Source organism: Schistocerca gregaria, chromosome 1 (assembly GCF_023897955.1).
Source record: "Schistocerca gregaria isolate iqSchGreg1 chromosome 1, iqSchGreg1.2, whole genome shotgun sequence".
NCBI classification, from domain to species: Eukaryota; Metazoa; Arthropoda; class Insecta; order Orthoptera; family Acrididae; genus Schistocerca; species Schistocerca gregaria.
Genome location: NC_064920.1, coordinates 704171279 through 704189474, shown reverse-complemented (window position 1 = coordinate 704189474; position 18196 = coordinate 704171279). Strand labels below are relative to the sequence as shown.

Genomic DNA, 18196 nt, shown 5'->3' with positions numbered 1-18196 from the left:
AGATCCTACAACATCTTCTATGCGTAGCAACGGTCAAATCACGTGCTCAACGATGTCGCACGACGCCGAGGTTTTGCCCCCGACGTTCCTTCCTCCTGTCACCGCCGTGGCGCCTATTGACAGTTCGCGAGGAGGCAGCAAGAAACGGGCGGTAGGTGCCGGTGTGAGGGACACGTGCTGGCGACAGGTGGCGGCGACTACGAATATGGCGGCAGGCCGTGTCCCAACTTGGCATTTGACCTGGTTTGGCCCGCTGCGCGCGTACCGTCGTGGCGTATGTGTGGATACAGACAGGTATTGGAAAGTGGTGACCGGCGGAGCCTCGCAGCGGCGGGTGGAGGGGAGGCGGCAGCGGCGGCGGCGGCGGCTGGAGCCATGGCGGCCGGCGGGCAGTCGCAGGGCCCGCGTCTGCGCGACCCGACCGCACCGCCACGACTGGCGCGCCGCCGCCGCTCGCCGCTCAGGTAAGCACCAGCCCGCCGCCGCCGCCCCCAGAAGCGCCCCGCGGAAGCAGACGGCACCGGCTCCTGTCCGGGCGATACGTCCAGGACCACCGTGCCTGGTTGCGCGTGTACGACAGTGCCTGCTCCTCGCTCAACCCAGAACAGTAGCTCAGGTAGACTGAGCAGTCGGTTAACCCGATTCTCACCTAACAATGGCTTGCGTAACTCTGTGCCAAGTGCAAGAAGTTTCCCATCTGCACTGTAATTACATCCGAAGACAAGGCCAAGCAGCTACAAGAGAGACGAAGCTTCGAATAGAGGAAGACGCGGAAATAATTACGAAGTTCTTTATGGATCGAAACTTAAGCCCTGTAGGAGTAATATATCACTTAAGCTTCTTTAACACGCCATCGATTATGATGCAGTCCCATGCCGCAGATTTTTCTTCGTAGACGTAAAGGCCCCCAGCAAGTGGCGCCTATGGCGTACAGATCACAGTTCCACATTTTATACCAGTGATTTAGTTGCAGCGTCGTCAACAACCAAAACAAATTTTCTGAGTGAGAGTAACGCGTCGTATGGCTGAGGTTAGGTCGGACATTGTCAAAATGCACTGTGGTGGACTCATTTTAAAATAATCAAGTTGATGCCGTGACAGCTACTCTAGAAACACTTGGTTTCGTGCTGTTTGTATTAAAATCAGGCCGTTACGTATTCTAATCAAAATAACGACAGCCACTGTAACAGGTTTTTGTCATCCAGCCAACTTTTGCATCAAGATAAGAAAGCAGAAGCAAGTTTCTTACACGGCCTGGCCTCAATTTGACGCCACGATTAGACGAATCTGGTGGCCTACATGTTTTTAGCTGTTATGTTGTGTCTTTACTTCTATCTAACCTCTTTGCTAGGAGAGTTGAAGCTTGCAGAGCATGACAAGCTCAAAATGTTTCAAATGGCTCTAAGAACTATGGGACTTAATATGGGAGGTCATCAGTCCCCTAAACCTAGAGCTACTTAAACCTAACTAACCTAGGGACATCACCCACATCCATGCCGGAGGCAGGATTCGAACGTGCGACCGTAGCACCAATGACAAGCTCACCGACTTGTTAGGGAAGTGATCAGCCCATTACAGTGTGCAGTCTCGCTGTTTTGTGGGTTTCCTAACGCTGTATTCCTCCTTTTATGGCATTTCTCACACAAAAATATTGTGAACCGTTCTCGATTTTGTTTCTTTGAGCGTTACAGTCTGGAGCCGAGCGACCGCTACGGTCACAGGTTCGAATCCTGCCTCGGGCATGGATGTGTGTGATGTCCTTAGGTTAGTTCTAGGCGACTGATGACCCCAGAAGTTAAGTCGCATTGTACTCAGAGCCATATGAACCATTTATTTCTTTGAGGATAGCCTTAATTGGTAACGGTGATAAAGAGCAAATGTAATTGTGCCTGTTAGCAAGTCTGCATTTTATAGACTTAAGCGCATTCATTTCACAACGTAGTGGCAGAGGCACTGATAACCAGGCTGTTGAGCGCTCTCACGTGACACCTCGGAAGCGACTAGAACAATGCAGTCTGCCCTGTTGAAGTTGAGGAAGGGAAGAGGTAGTCATGGAGATACTTCCAGCCCCATGGTATCGTGTCCTGCTCTCTACTGTGCGGAACGGGAAGTGGCGGTTGCAAGGATGATTGCGTACAAGAGTTACCTGCTGACTATCAATGGCGCGTCAGCCGGCAAATTGTTGTCAGCACCCAGAAAAGGCACTGCCGGTACAAAAATTCCCCGATCTGACAGAACAGTCCACGCACTATCTTCTCGACATGAGATATGGTAGCAGCAGTTGCCATTCGCTAGATCGGTTTATTACTTGCTTTCATCCCTGAACCACCACATGCCTTTAAGCGTAGAAAATCTGTCAGTTTGATGTCCGTGTATGCTGAACGCTCTCGGCGACCTCATGCCGTTGAAGTGTTACAGATTTTAAGAAACGACCGTGCAGTGATTTTTAACGTTTGATTCCACGCCATAAAAAGCACCTATAGGAGATCTTCGATGATGAAATTTTTACTATGTAAATCCTTGTAGCTAAAAATATAAGGTTATGAAATATGTAGTTAGCGACTAGCAATCCTCATTGCATTTAACCTTTTCTGGGCGCAAATTGTATATCCGTCAACTGGTATTTCTGGGCAAGACATTTGTCCCATACCGATGTGAAGTGACACGTTTTATACATGTAATTTCACAACTGACTGAAGCAGTAGCAGGTACTGGGGAAGTAAACGTGAATATTCCGAAAGGGCAATATGAGTCTCTAACATCCGTTCATAGCAGAAACGTTCCATTGAAATACTAGATTCCTATATATATCCGGTTTATATTTCTTGCCTCATAGATTCTTCCTTAGCAACAAAAACATTCGACTAATAGGTTAACAAGTAATTTACTCACGTAAATTAGTTTTTCAACATTACACTATGTCATTAATTTAGAGAGGTCCGCTTCAGTTGTATTAATTATTTATTCAAATCACGACCGGTTTCGGGGGTTTAAAATCCCATTTTCATATCTATTTCAAACCATTTTATGCCCGTCATATCTGACATGAGAAATATATATAAATGTTTTCACATATCTCTTCTTTTTCCTCACCGAGCGAGGTGGCGCAGTGGCTAGCACACTGGACTCGCATTCGGAAGGACGACGGTTCAATCCCGCGACCGGCCATCATGATTTAGGTTTTCCGTGATTTCCCTGAATCGTTCTAAACAAATGCCTCGATGGCTCCTTTGAAAGGGCATGGCCGACTTCCTTCCCCGTCCTTCCCTAATCCGATGAGACCGATGACCTCGCTGTCTGGTCTTCTCCCTGAAGCAACCCAACCCCCCCCCCCTCTTTTTCCTTGGAGTTACATGTTCACATGTTCACATGCATGCACGGTCATCAAGAATATGAAATAACGTTTGAATTAACTCATCGCTTCACCATTCTCCGCTGTCATATCTTAGTGTCGATTTCCTATACTTCACCAATAGTCGACAATGAATGTGTGTATCATTCATTCGTTTTTTTCTTTTAATTGATAGTCATCATACTGGTGTCACTTACAAGAGAGCTCATACACTTCGCTTATAGGCAAAACATAAATTAATGAGACTACACACTACAGTTTCTGCTGATGTATCGTAGCATGCCGTATATGACTAAGGTGCGATTCAGGTTTACGCGGTCAGCAGGAGGTATAACATCCAACACGCTGCACAAACAAGTCTAATGCATATTAAAACCGTGACTCGTACCAGCTAGACTTTCCCTATTCTTTCCTCGTATCGGCGTTCAGTACCAAGTACACCAGCAATATACTTTTATTAGTAGTAGAATATAAACCATACAATGTAACTTTTATTTTCTATAAACTGTCTAACTTTTACGGGAGATGTTCAAGCTGTAACTTTTACGTTGATATCTGTAACTGTGGTTGCAACGTAATTGTGAATGGAAGCTTTGTAGCTCCAAATTGTTTATACGACGCCCTATTAATAACGGGTATTCCCCGCTGTAATATGTGCAGTTCATACGCTGGAACTAAGTACTGCATAACTTAGTGGTCGTTTGTTTCTCATGTGAAACTTTAATTTATAGACTTTTCCCTGATTTAATAATTAATGATTTCATCACGGGAACTAATTTCCTGTGAAACACATTACTCAACAACTTGCCGCTCAACAACCAAGAGTTTGTAATGTTAACCACCGTATGCAAAAACCTCTTGGAGTTGCTGATATTACTTCGGAATTATACACAAACAGATAAATGTTTAGTGCTCCATAAACACTCCAGGCGATGGTTTTCATAGCCATGAAATTAATCTTTACTTGCGCAACTAAGATCTCTCCTGTTCTGCAACAGTTCATGAAATGAATCAAGTAGTGTTGTTATGCAATACCTATGAATAAATCACGGTAAGTGCAACGCGTGAATGCAAGCTAATGAATCAAATAACGCGACTGTGCCATGCGTATAAAGGCGCTCATGCTAAGTGAGTTTTTATTCATTAAGAGGAAATATGGAAGTTCGGGATAAAGTGAATCATAAACCTGTTTCAAAATCATGCTTATATTTTAATGAAGAAAACACGGACGGTTAAAGAGTTGATATTTGAATGCAAGTACATGGCTTTCCTAGACAGCATTGTAGCAATCAGTTTGGCACAAGCAAGGAGAGAAAAGGCTATTTCATTTATTACTTAGATTTTGTTAAGAAGAGAAAAGGAAAGTCCCTTGATACAATCCACTTAAATTCCTATACAATTTCCTGAATACATGCGTGGCAATTGTGAGATAACTGCCAAGAGAACGATTTGATAACCACGAATTTAGTCTCCACCAACGACCGCGCTATAAACAATCCTAAGCAAATTCCGCGAATATTAACGATCGTAGCAAATGCAAGAGCTTTGATGTACGATACCTTTCTTACCATATACCGACAGGGAAAAACAGCGTATCGAAAACCGGTCTCCGCACACTATAACCGCCTTTACTAGTATGTAACGAGTTTGGCTGACAAGAAACAAATTGCGTCATCTATCCGTAACGTTTGCCGAAGAGATCTACTCCACCCATGTGTTCAACTATAAGCATGGAGGAATAATAAGGAGAGCTGTCAAGACTCACAAACTTGAAGTCAACGTCACCCATGTTACTTGCCCCAAAGATGAACTTCCGGTGGAAGCGTTTTGTTCAAAAATGCCAGCTTGCTTCGTTTTGCGGTATACTAATCATTCTGATTTTAGTCTAAAGTGTGAAGGAATCACATTCCATTCGTAAGTGGACACGTTCAAGCGATATTTTGTTTTATATACATGTAGTTTGGTTGCAATTTTTTTCTTTGACTATAGTGGTTTTATTTCTCTCATTTGATTTTAAAATTCTATCATTCTAAACTCTAAAAGCTCTCTAGGTGAACGCTGTGAGAAGAAAATATTTGAAACCGCCCAAACATAGCTAAGTATATTCTCAGAATTTTCGGGAAGCGGACATAGACCAAATATCAATTCCATCATGGGTAATAGGGAAAATGCCGAATTACGAAGACAGCCTTTTCGTATCACATCTTTCTCTTCTTGATTATTCGAAACGTCTGACAAAAAGAAGGTCACATAAGCGAGGTGAAATTCGTCACATTACTGAATCAAATTGCTTATATATTTATGACCAGGAAAAAATCTTAAAATTCTTTCCTAACGCCCTGTTGTTCACGGAAGTACTGGAACATTCTCTGTGTAAAACAACTTTCAGGTGCCCGCGACAGAAATTAACAACAAGAACAGTGGTCTTCTAATGTTTTGAGGCATCTAACGTGGAGGTGCAAGGTTCGAAGCAACGTACAGCGTAAATCTGTAGCGTCACTTTCCCTTATTATACCTCCATAGCTACAAGACACTTTGTGGAAAAAATGGCTAAAACTACACCTACCTTTCATCATATAGGCACCTTTCATACCTTCGAAGAGAATGAAAAGCGTAGTGCTACATACACAGACAAACACAGAAAAAGTTTTGACAAAACAGCCCCGTAACACATTTGAAAGATGAACGTAAATATCAACAAAACATTCCATAAATGCATAAAAAAATCACCTTCTAGTTGCCAGCAGCACATCTTGAAATTCATGGAAAAACCGCTTGTGACTATTAGAACAAATATCGCGAAATGCACAGAAAATGTGTTTCTGGTTATCAGCAGGAAAATCCTGAAGCGTAGATCTGCTCATTACTTCTTCACAGTCTGTTAATGGACATATGTACAGGGTGATCGTTACCGGGCCAAATATCTCACAAAATAAGCGTCAAACGAAAAAACTACAAAGAACGAAACTTGTCTAGTTTGAAGGGGGAAACCAGATGGCACTATGTTTGGCCCGCTAGATGGCGCTGCCGTAAGTCAAACGGATAGCAGCTGCGTTTTTTAAAATAGGAACCCCCATTCTTATTACCTCTTTGTGTAGCACGTAAAGAAATATGTATGTTTTACTGGGACCACTTTTTTCACTTTGTGATAAATGGCGCTGCAATAGTCACAAACATATGGCTCACAATTTTAGACGAACAGTTGGTAACAGGTAGGTTTTTTAAATTAAAATACAGAACATAGGTACGTTTGAACATTTTATTTCGGTCGTTCCAATGTGATACATGTACCTTTGTGAACTTATCATTTCTGAGAACGCATGTTGTTACTGCGTGATTACCTGTAAATACCACATTAATGTAATTAATGCTCAAAATAATGTCCGTCATCCTCAATACATTTGGCAATACGTGTAACGACATTCCTCTCAACAGCAAGTAGTTCGCCTTCCGTAATGTTTGCACATGCATTGACAATGCGCTGATGTATGTTGTCAGGCGTTGTCGGTGGATCACGATAGCAAATATCCTTCAACTTTCCCCACGGAAAGAAATCCGAGGACGTCAGATTCGGTGAACGTGCTTCGACGACCAACCCACCTGTCATGAAATATGCTATTCAATACCGCTTCAACTGCACGCGACATATGTGCCGGACATCCATCGTGTTGGAAGTACATAGCCATTCTGTCACGCAATGAAGATTGCCATCGATGAAATGGAGGCCAGTTACCCTTCCTCCCATAATTCCGCACCATACATTAACCCGCCAAGGTCGCTGATGTTCCATTTGTCGGAGCCATCGTGGATTTTCCGTTGCACAATAGTGCATATTATGCCGGTTTACGTTACTGCTGTTGGTGAACGACACTTCGTCGCTAAATAAAACGCGTGCAAAAAATCTGTCATCGTCCCGTAATTTCTCTTGTGGCCAGTGGCAGAACTGTACACGACGTTCAAAGTCGTAACCATGCAATTCCTGGTGCATAGAAATATGGCACGGGTGCAATCGATGTTGATGTAGCATTCGCAACACTGACGTTTTTTAGATTCCCTATTCTCCCGAAATTTGTCTGCTACTGATGTGTGGATTAGCCGCGACAGCAGCTAAAACATCTACTTGCGCATCATCATTTGTTGCAGGTCGTGGTTGACGTTTCACATGTGGCTGAACACTTCCTGTTTCCTTAAATAACGTAACTATCCGGCGAATGGTCCGCACACATGGATGATGTCATCCAGTATACCGAGCAGCATACAGTGCACACGCCCATTGGGCATTTTGATCACAATAGCCATACATCAACACGATATCGACCTTTTCCGCAATTGGTAAACGGTCCACTTTAACACGGGTAATGTATCACGTAGCAAATATGATCCAACTACAACATTCATATTTCTTTACATACCACACGAATATGTAGTAAACAGTTCGAGTTCTTATTTAAAAAAACGCAGTTGATATCCGTTTGACCTATGGCAGCGCCATCTAGCGGTCCAACCTTAGCGCAATCTGGTGTCCCCCTTCAAGCTAGACAAGTTTCGTTTTTTGTAGTGTTTTCGTTTGACGCTTATTTCGTGCGATACTTGGTCCAGTCACGATCAATGGACCACCCTGAATATATATATAAGGAGTTCAGGATATATATCTCTCCCGCAAGTTACGCATAAAATGAAGGAGTTCAGGGTATATATATATACCCTGGATTCCTTCATTTTATGCGTAACTTGCGGGAGAGTTTTGCCAAATATTATCGGTGATACCGATAGGAACGCGGGCTGATGAATGAAACATATGCGTGTCTCAAGTAATGTTCCCAAACTTTTTAAAAGTAAGAGGGGACATCTTAGAGGCGACATGTCAGCCAGTCCATTTCCCACCACCTCAAATTCGGATACGGAGATTACCTAGTAGTAGACTGCATGGCAGCTATCCCTGACGAGCTGGGCACTATAACCACTACACTATAGTAGTCAGGAGCAGTAGTTTATCGATACGCGGTCCACGTAAAAGATAGACCTGAGAAGCAGTACTGTGGCAGAACAATTCTTACCCCTAGAAACACCAAAAGGCTTTCATCAGTGATATTGTGCTGGCGTCATGCGAAGCGGAAGGAACAGTGTGCGGTAATTACAGACAAAAGCGTTCATTACAGTATAGAATTTTTTAACACACTAAATCTAGCAGGTTTCGTATATAATAGGATTTTACTTCCGTGTTGGCACACCTCTGATGCAGAGAAGTGTGAAGTCGCCAACTGGTGGACGGCTGATTGTAAATTTAATGATTGCCAAATACTGTAACTTTTGCGTACTTCAATTGAGCGGATGAACCGGAGGTCCAGATTAATGACGGCAGGATGAACAAATAACGAATAAAGGAACGTTAAACATACACGAACTCTTGGCAGAGACAGGTGAAATTCCTGGTTGTGACGTCGGTTCTGTCACATCGGTTAGGCGATTCATTAAGGTTCAGTCTCTCGTGATCGCAACACTAAGGGTTAGCTTTAGTCCACGAATACTCTTCGCTGACGTTGTATTCGAGTAAATCGTGTATGTCGCCATTGCCTTGAATTAACTTGCTTGCCATACTTCTCACACTGTCTTCGATAAGCTAGTTACAAAAAGCTGCTTTAGCTTAGAGTCAACGAGGTCTCTGACTTTATCTGGTCAAAGCCTAGACAGCTGCACACAAGAATACGCGTTCCAATTTTCCATACTCCGTGGTTTCGAAGGGAGATACGTTTTAAACTGTGTCCTGTGACGTTATGACAGTTAAACCATCGTGAGTGTATCGGCATGAAGTACACTAGTAATCATTTTAATGACAATGAGAAAGTTCCTGCTCGAGAACACCAATTTCCTGAGCGAAGTATTGGCCGGATTTTTTGAAACACTGTTTACAACATTAAGGCCAATAAGAGCTTGAAATTTTTCCAGCAAAAGGATTATTAGTGGAATACGTTTCTTCCGAATATACTATAACGGCGCGCAATGCACAAGACAGACATGTTTCGAAATACCACAAATGTCCTCTGCATATTCAGAAGAACCTAATGCTGTACAGCTGCAATATTTTTGTCTAGAATATTGATAATACGGGCTGATGCTACAAATTTTGATTTCTCATTAATAATTTTTATCCGCGATGACATCAACAGGGGTGGTCGAGCGGTTCTAGGCGCTACAGTCTGGAAACGCGCGACCGCTACGGTCGCAGGTTCGAATCCTGCCTCGGGCGTGGATGTGTGTGATGTTCTTAGGTTAGTTAGGTTTAAGTAGTTCTAAGTTCTAGAGGACTGATGACCTTAGCAGTTCAGTCCCATAGTGGTCACAGCCATTTGAACCATTTTTTTTGACATCAGCAACAGTCTGCCGTCCAACATATGCATTGCCCTAATGCAGCACTCCGCTCGGATCTTGGATGGGAAAAATTACCTTCGTTGATTAGACCGCAGTATAAACCTACTTCCATCGCCTCTTTCATCGGTATATCCTTGTCTGCCTGGCAAAGGCGAACGATTTTCTCGTGATGACTCCACACTGAAAATCGAGTGTTACGCCTGACCGACTTGCTGGTGGCCACATTCTCACCCAATACTTTAAACGCCATGTGTCCGCTGCCCTACTTGATATTCGACAGGACCAATGACGTCCTTAATTTACTGTACACGGTGTAATGTGGTCTACACGTGGTATTTCTCCAGGCGGCTGGTTGTCATTCTTGCAAATGTTAGGAAGACCCGAGACCTGGCGTCTCCATTCACCGCATTTCTTATGTGCCTGTTGGTCTGAAGATCAAAATATTATTTTATTTTTTATTAACTGGCTTCCGGGACCTGCCCTTACAGTAATCTCAGTAGTGGAATATCAGTTATGACGATACAAACGTGAGGAGACCACAACCGACCGGGAATCGAAACTGAGTCCCTTCTGTTACCATTCCGCCGCACTGACAGCACAGATACCTAGACTGAACGAGAGGACGATCTACTGGCAGTTCTTATGAGAGGCATATGGTAAACACCACCGAGCAACAGGCAAGCTTTGCATGTCGTCAGGAATGGCTAGGTTTAGATGCGCGCTTGTTTGCTTCATGTGGAAGGGATACTCCAGCACAACATCAGAATTCTTGTTTACCACAATATTTGAGGACAGTAGCCGAAGTTTGATCGCCTAGTTAGCGTTGGCAGAAGTGTCTGTACTTACATAGCCTTGAACCAGAACGATCCTAGATGTAATTTCTTAATATCGATATTCTATACAATTTTATTTTAGAGAGTTTTTGACACTGTCTGAAATGACAGTTATGTACATCACAACTTGATATCCAGCAAGAACATTGTTTGTTGATATCAAAAGCATTCCCACAGTCTCTCGAGTAGACTGCATTAGTTTCAGCTCCTTAGACTTCAATGAAATTGAATGCTGTAACAGCAAGGAAAATTTCCCCTCCCCACAATTCATGTTTCATCATACTATTTTTGTGATAACATATTTCGCTGAACTCATTTTCGGCATAAATTCTACACTCCTCCGGCATCAGTCATAAATGTATGTGAAAACACCGTCCTGTTTTCCTTTTTAAAGAATTTGTTACCATTCGGCTATGATTTCCAGACGGTGCTTCGTCATTCAGTTACTAGAAAATAATTTTCCGTAAATGGTCTACAGATATTTGTGGAAATTCCACATTGAATTAAGTAATCATGGAGCGTAAACCAACTAGTTGTGGAATAACTGTTTCCCTGTGCACTCAACATATCCTTCGACCTTAATGCCAAGTTTGGTATGTACCTCCCTACCGTTTACATACTGGCGCCATTCTTTAAATGTCTGTCTCTATTCTCTTAGTTTCTTCCTAGTTGATAAAAGTATTACCGTTTATACTGAAGTCAAATCACTTACAAAATGGTTCAAATGGCTCTGAGCACTGTGGGACTTAACTTCTGAAGTTATCAGTCCCCTAGAACTTAGAACTACTTAAACTTAACTAACCTAAGGACATCACACACATCTATGCCCGAGGCAGGATTCGTACCTGCACCGTAGCGATCGCGCGGTTCCAGACTGTAGCGCCTAGAACCGCTCGGCTACCCAGGCCGGCTCAAATCACTTAGCACAGTTTCACAAATTCGGTGGGGGAGGGGGGAGGAGGGGGGTCTGTCATTTACGCTTGCGTGCAAAACTTAAAGAGCGAAGGTAATTTTCGTGTGATGTGACACTGCCAAATTGCACAGCTCGATGAATTTTGAACCACACATAGAAAGAACTGCTACAGTACAATACAGAAGGTAGCCGAAAGAAATGCGCTTTAAACGAATAGAAATGAAACTTTTATTCAAAGACAGTAGCTACACTGAAGTACCCACAATTTCTGGCTGTCCACTGAACTTCACAAACTGTAGGACATGTTTCTTAATAGGGTGTGTGACCATTACGGGCGGCAATACATAATCTGCAACGTGGTCCCATGTTGGCTACAAATCTGATAAGGAGTTTGTGAGGTAACGGGCGAGTTGTGGCGCCCTGGAAATATTCTGAGTTCAGAGTTGTTGGCCACCGCTGGAGCCGCTCGGCAAGCCGCGACTCATTAGAAACTGCGTGATGCCGCACAACAGCCGGACCATGTGGTCCATCGGCTGCGTGGCTGGGAATTCCATGGTGACGCTGTGTCGTGAAGGGGACATGCAGGGAGTGCCGAAGATGGCGGACCTTGTGAAACGTTAATGGCAGACATTTCACAGTAAGTACAGAAATTAATAGTAGCCAGATGAATCAGGATACCTTAAAAAAACCTGTACATTGCCATTATTTGCAAGACGATACTGATGGTGTAATCAGATTTTCAATATAATTAATAGTTTAAAGTTTAGTATCTGACGATAAATTATACAAGTAACACCCAGCAAGGAATTTCCAAAATCTAAACGGTTCATCCGATTTTGTCGGTCCACGTGTCTTTAGAAAGCTATTAGTGTAAACCTAAATTGGTATAGATTACAGGCATGTAACTTGAATAGTACATGAGTATTGGAGGTCAAAGTGGCCGATTACTATCGATCGCGTCAGGCCGTAAGTACTCCACAGTTACACGAAAAAGCGGTAGCAGCATGCTTATAAATATATTTATCCATCTATGTCTGTTTATATCCCATATATACTATTTATGAAGAAATTGGTCAATTGTTTACTGTGTTTAGCTGTGTTAAGCTACTGGCTTACGGCTATTCTATTCGTTTGATATATGTTTATATAAGTTATGTGTGCATTCAATAATGCGTGTTAGTGATTGTTTATGGCCCAGACGTAGGAATATTTATTTAATTTCATGTTATTTAAAAGTAAATCCAGTATTTCTAATGTGTTTCAAAGTGTTTGTGAGTGTGTGTTGGCTTGGAGACATGACGGGATCGCCATTTCCAATCACAGCGCTCATTACTAAGGGAGGCGATTACCGAAGTGAATGGTGGGGCAGCTCTGAACAGTGAGGCGCGAGGGACAGTCGCAGAGGACACGGCGGAGTTCTGGGCAGGACAGGAGAGGACACTAGAGGGTCCTGGACAGTACGGCGCAACGGACGCATGGTCACGGGAAGGACTAGGAGAGTGGAGCAGTTTGCGTGTGGTCGCAGGAGATAGAAATATTTAGTAGTGCGGTTCTGAGATTTCCGTGGCTTCTGCAGTGAAGACGTAGTACGCATTTGGAAGTGAATATCTCGCGAGCTATGTTGTTGTTCATAACTAAATTACGTGAAGTAGGAATCTATTGTTTCCCTGTTATTCAACATATGTTTTATTCAACTGCTGGACCATCGACACCAATAAGTATTTTGCAGTAATAAAGGGCATTCTTAAACGTACTTCTGCTATCGTACTCATCATTTAAAGTCGTTAAAATAGTAGCTGCAGAATTTATTTATTTGCAATCTGTCATTTATAAATTTATATTTTACATTCATAATTCGCAATTGCCGAGTGAGAGGAACCTTCGACCATTCGGTTCATGTGTCTATTCATACTGTATACTGTACTCAGCAGTATTTGGCTTGTATTGCGGCATCTATGTATCCCAGCCCATAGACAACGAAACCAGCCAAAACCTTTAATATTTCAACTCTGAGTCAGGGGGTACGTAGTTGAGGGTCAACACACCACCTCATCACTATTTTTGAAAGCCCTGAAGTTTCTGTGGTACGTCTTTCCTTTTTCCCACCTACGCGGCCGACAACTACTTGATGGTGCTTGGTACATGTGGACGTGCTGTAATTCGTCACCCAAGGCATCCCACACATACTCTCGATGGGATTTAAGTGGAGGCGGGGGGGGGGGGGGGGGAGGGGGGAGGCAGGTCAGTCCATTCGCCGAATATCATCTCCTTCCAGGAGCTCCAACACATGCATTGCTCGACACGGTCGTGCATTGCCTTCTACGAAAATGACGTCAGGGCCGATCGCACCCCATCAAAAGACGCACATGAGTAAGCAGTACAGTGTCACAATAATGTCGACCGGTGAGTGTACCGTGTTCAGAGATTTGGGGGTGACGCCCAAGCAACGTTATACTCCCCCACACCGTAACACCTGCACCACAAAAACGTTCAGAAGAGCTCAATAGGAGCACCTCTTGCAATGACAGGATATCCACCGAATGAACTGGACTGCCTATCCCCCTGACTTCAGTCCCATCGAACACGTGTGGGATGCGTTGGGGAGATGTACTTCAGCACGTCCGTAAGTACCAACGACCATCCAGGATTTGTCATATCCGCTGCTGGAGGAATGGAGCGCCATACCTCAAAAACTCCTTACCAGTACGTGACCAGCATGACAGTACGTTGCAGAACATACTTTGTCGTGCGTGGTGTTCACACATCTTACTGTGAAATATGTCCCGCCTTTTGTTGTGCCAGGGGATCATCGTAAATCACACTGTTTCCAGTGTAATTATTGCCTTTGAACGAAAGTTCCACTTCTGTTCGTTTCATTCTTCCCGTTAGCTACTGTACTTTATTGCAGCAGTCCCCATGTTCCATCGAACTACATTATTTGGCAGCGACACATCATCCGCAATTTACCTCCTTCCTCAAGTTTGCACACAGTGTACCTTCGATATTTTAGTTCGTTGTCAACCTAAGACAGCGACCACGACAACAAGAATTGTGTATAAAATGCATATTTGACCATCAGCTGCTTTTTTATTTAAAACTCAAATATCGACGGGTTTCAGTCACAGACAACCGTCACGGATTTGAGTTAAAACAGTTTAAGCCACAACATAGCATTTGTCATTACTTAAATAATGGCCACATCTCATATGTAGAGTATGTCATAAATTCCATTATCCCTCACAGGACTTTTAAAGGCAAACATACTAATTAGAACGACATGCACTACATATGAGACGTTGGCATTGTTTATGTATTGACAGATGTGATGATGTGGTTTCAGCTGTTTTAACCCTAATCCGTGAAGATGGTCTGTGACTGAAACCGATCGATATTTGGTTTTTAAATAAAAAAGCAGCTGATGGTCAGATATGTATTTTATACATTACTTGACAGTTGTTAATACCCACCTTCGAAAAGTGCTTGTAACAAGAATTGTGGCTACTCGCTCATACAGGGTATTCGTAGGGCCCTGTAGCAGAACTAGCCCTTCACGTTGGCTGCTGTTGGCAATGTGGTGCACACTATGCCCCATTTAATCGAATATCCAGTTATGGACTCCTGTTAATAATCAAAACATATATTTTGAATGTAGCCAAGTAGCAAATACTAATAAACGTCGCATCAAGAGCGTACAATAATTGTGCTACCAGAGTGTTTTCCAGAAATATTCATTCTTACAAACCCTCGTAGCTTGCAGCAATTTTCGAAGGCAGCGCTGTAATACTGTCACTTTCTCAGTGACAGAAGGCTTCCTTTGTGCTCATGGGCTTCCCATGACCAGCGCCACACAGTTTCCTTGCCTTGTATCACATTAATCCCATGCTGTGACCTCACAATCTGATCATGGTACTGCCCAACACCACATCTGTCAGTTCAGACTGTCAAACTTCATAGTTCCACGGTTCTAGATACGATCTCAGCCACTGATTTCTTTGCTATATGTATAAATATGTGTGTTTGTGTGTGTGTGTGTGTGTGTGTGTGTGTGTGTGTGTGTGTGTGTGTGTGTGTGTGTATCTATTTAACAAAAGTCGGTACACATGTTACTTATTGTGTGGAAGAAGTACTATGGGGGTAAGAAACACGTAGCTTCCATATAGTTAGGAGTGAGGCTGAAAGAGTTACGAGCGCCTGACATCTAGGCTGATTTGCACGACTGGCTTGTTGTGTGGGTAGTATCGGTAGGTGCTCCAGGGTCTACACACTCGGATCGCCACTGCTGATCAGAGAGAGGATGGAGGGAGGAAATGGATTATGAGAGAGAGAGAGGGGAAGGTGGAGAGAGAGGGGGGAGAGAGAAGAGGAGATGTATGTAACCTATGTCACATACACATACGCGAGTAAAGCAGCAGGTGAATAAAATTTATCAGTAACAGTGGCCGAAGAGTTCCTCTTCAAGGACTCAACACCGTTCTGGCAATGGCCTTGTCAAAGTGGGTGGAGGAGCAGGAGGTCGAGTGGGAAACTGTCCCTAAAATGCGGAAGAATCAGCAATGATTAACGGCATGAGCATGCAGAAAGCCATGGAAACCATTCCACTAACGGCACTTACTGTAAACGAAAAACACGTATGGCCTATAACCGAAAAAGTGACATGGTGATCTGTCCAGTGCTAAAAGATCCCGGATTAGCGCTCATTCGGATCTCCTGGAGGTGACTGAAAAGGGATAACCGAAAATGAGAAAATGTAACGAAATGACGCCATTCCACGGTGTGAAAGAGAGCAAGGGCAGATAAGTCAGAAAAATGAGGTAAACCAGATTAACAGCTCATGCATCCAAGATGCTAACAAGAATAACATGCAGAAGAATGGAGAAGGAAACTAGGGATCTCTTAGGGGACGATCAGTTGAAAAGGTAAGGACACCACAAAGGTAGCTGCGACGTCGTAATCGATAATGGAAGCAATACTTATAGAAAGTCAAGACACATCCATAAGGTTTGTCAGCCTAGAAAAAGTTTTCGGCAATTAAAATAGCGCAAAATGTTCAGAATTCTAAGAGAAATAAGAATAAGCTCTATGAAAATACGGCTAATACATAATATTGACGAACCCAGCAATGCTTTTCAATTGCTAAACATGTGTGGTAAGTGGATATACGTCCTGATCCTCTGATTCCCCTTCTCTCAGCCCCTCAGCTCCCTCCTCTCAGCTCCCTCCTCTCTCTCTGTTTCCTCCCCCCCCCCTGCCTCCATCTCCTTCTCACCCCTCTCTCTGACCATCTTCCCCTTCACTTTTTCTATGTGCATTTTCTCCCCCTGCTCCCCCTCACCCCTCTGTCCATCCCCTATTTCGTTTTTTCTTTGCCCCTGAGATCTGTTTATTGTTACTCAAAACGAAACTTTGATAGGGAATTGAAGTTGCTTAAGTGAATGGGTACACAGTATCAGAGGTAATTCTCCAGCTGCTGGTCTGTGAGAATAGTAGCTCCAGAGGCAGTATTTCGCATAGCTTTAATCTGCGAACGGGTTGGATTACAAAGTTTTGGACGAAGCAGTATTCGAATCATATGCCAATAAGCCACACATACAACTCTCCTGTTTTTGTTTTTTTTTGTTAAAATACAACTACGAGGATGAGGACAAGTGAACTTTTGTTTAAAATTGTATATAAATGGAGAAAGAATAAATATTGAAGAAACACTTTGTTTAAGCGTTTAAATGCACTGCTGTTGTTGTTAAAACTGACTGCAAGAAAGAAAAAGAAACCACACGTTTTCATAGTACCGCACAGCATTTTCTTTCTTGTAGTAGATTTTCACGGGAAACCTGTCCATTATACAACTAATGACTGTTTATTAGAGTATCATGTAAAAATGTGAAGTAAATCGTTTTAGAACTTCTCGTGATTTTTGGTAACAACATTATAAACATCTTGTCTTTATACAATAGTATACGCATAGATGAATCAGAACCAAGAGGGAACAATGAGAATGGAAGACGAAGCGTTCGGATTCAAAAGGATGTGTGTCACGCATGTGTATTTTGCCCCTACTTTTCAGGTAACAGATCCAAGAAGCAATGACGAGAATACAAGAAAGGTTCATGAGTAAGATTGAAATTCAGAGTGAGTGGACATCAGTGATAAGATTCACTGACGACATTGCTATCCTCAGTGAATGTGAAGGAGAATTACAGGATCTGTTGGATGGAATGGGCAATCTAATGAGTACACGCTGTATCGCCACGGGCCACAGCCACGGACCGGTGTCGTAACAAGGACATCAGCAGCCGCTTCCAGCAGCAGCAGTCAGCGACCTACCGACGCAGCAACCCCTCCGCCGTGTTCTCGCTTCCACGCCGACATTCTTCCCCATGAGGATAGCCATGACTCAGACACTGTCCCATGTTCGAGACGTTTCCGTGCGACATAGGCAAGAGACGACTTTTTATTAATTCATTGGCATTTACGCTTTAGCCATAGAAATGAGTAACTGCAGATTTAATATACAAAATCATATACACTGAAGAGCCAAAGAAACTACTACACCTGGCTAACAACGTGTAGGGCTCCCATGAGCACGCAGAAGTGCGCAACACGACGTTCCATGGACTCGACTAATGTCTGGAGTAGTGCTGGAGGGAACTGACACCACTAATCCTGCAGGGCTGTCCATAAATCCGTAAGAGTACGAGGGGGTGAAGATCTCTACTCAACAGCTCGTTGCAA

The 18196-nt window shown here is 43.3% G+C and overlaps 1 protein-coding gene across 3 annotated transcripts in view; it reads left to right on the top strand.

Annotated features, from left to right (window-relative positions):
- The first annotated feature begins 391 nt into the window (after positions 1 to 391).
- Positions 392 to 18196, top strand: part of LOC126365752 (cyclic nucleotide-gated cation channel subunit A) — a 487374-nt gene continuing 469569 nt past the window's right edge. For 2 of the 3 annotated variants that reach the window (XM_050008256.1, XM_050008236.1), the window contains exon 1: positions 394 to 464. The gene's annotated coding sequence lies outside the window, so the exon portion shown is untranslated. Of the gene's footprint in view, positions 465 to 18196 lie in introns of all 3 variants that reach the window. The other variant, XM_050008246.1, reaches the window with a different exon arrangement.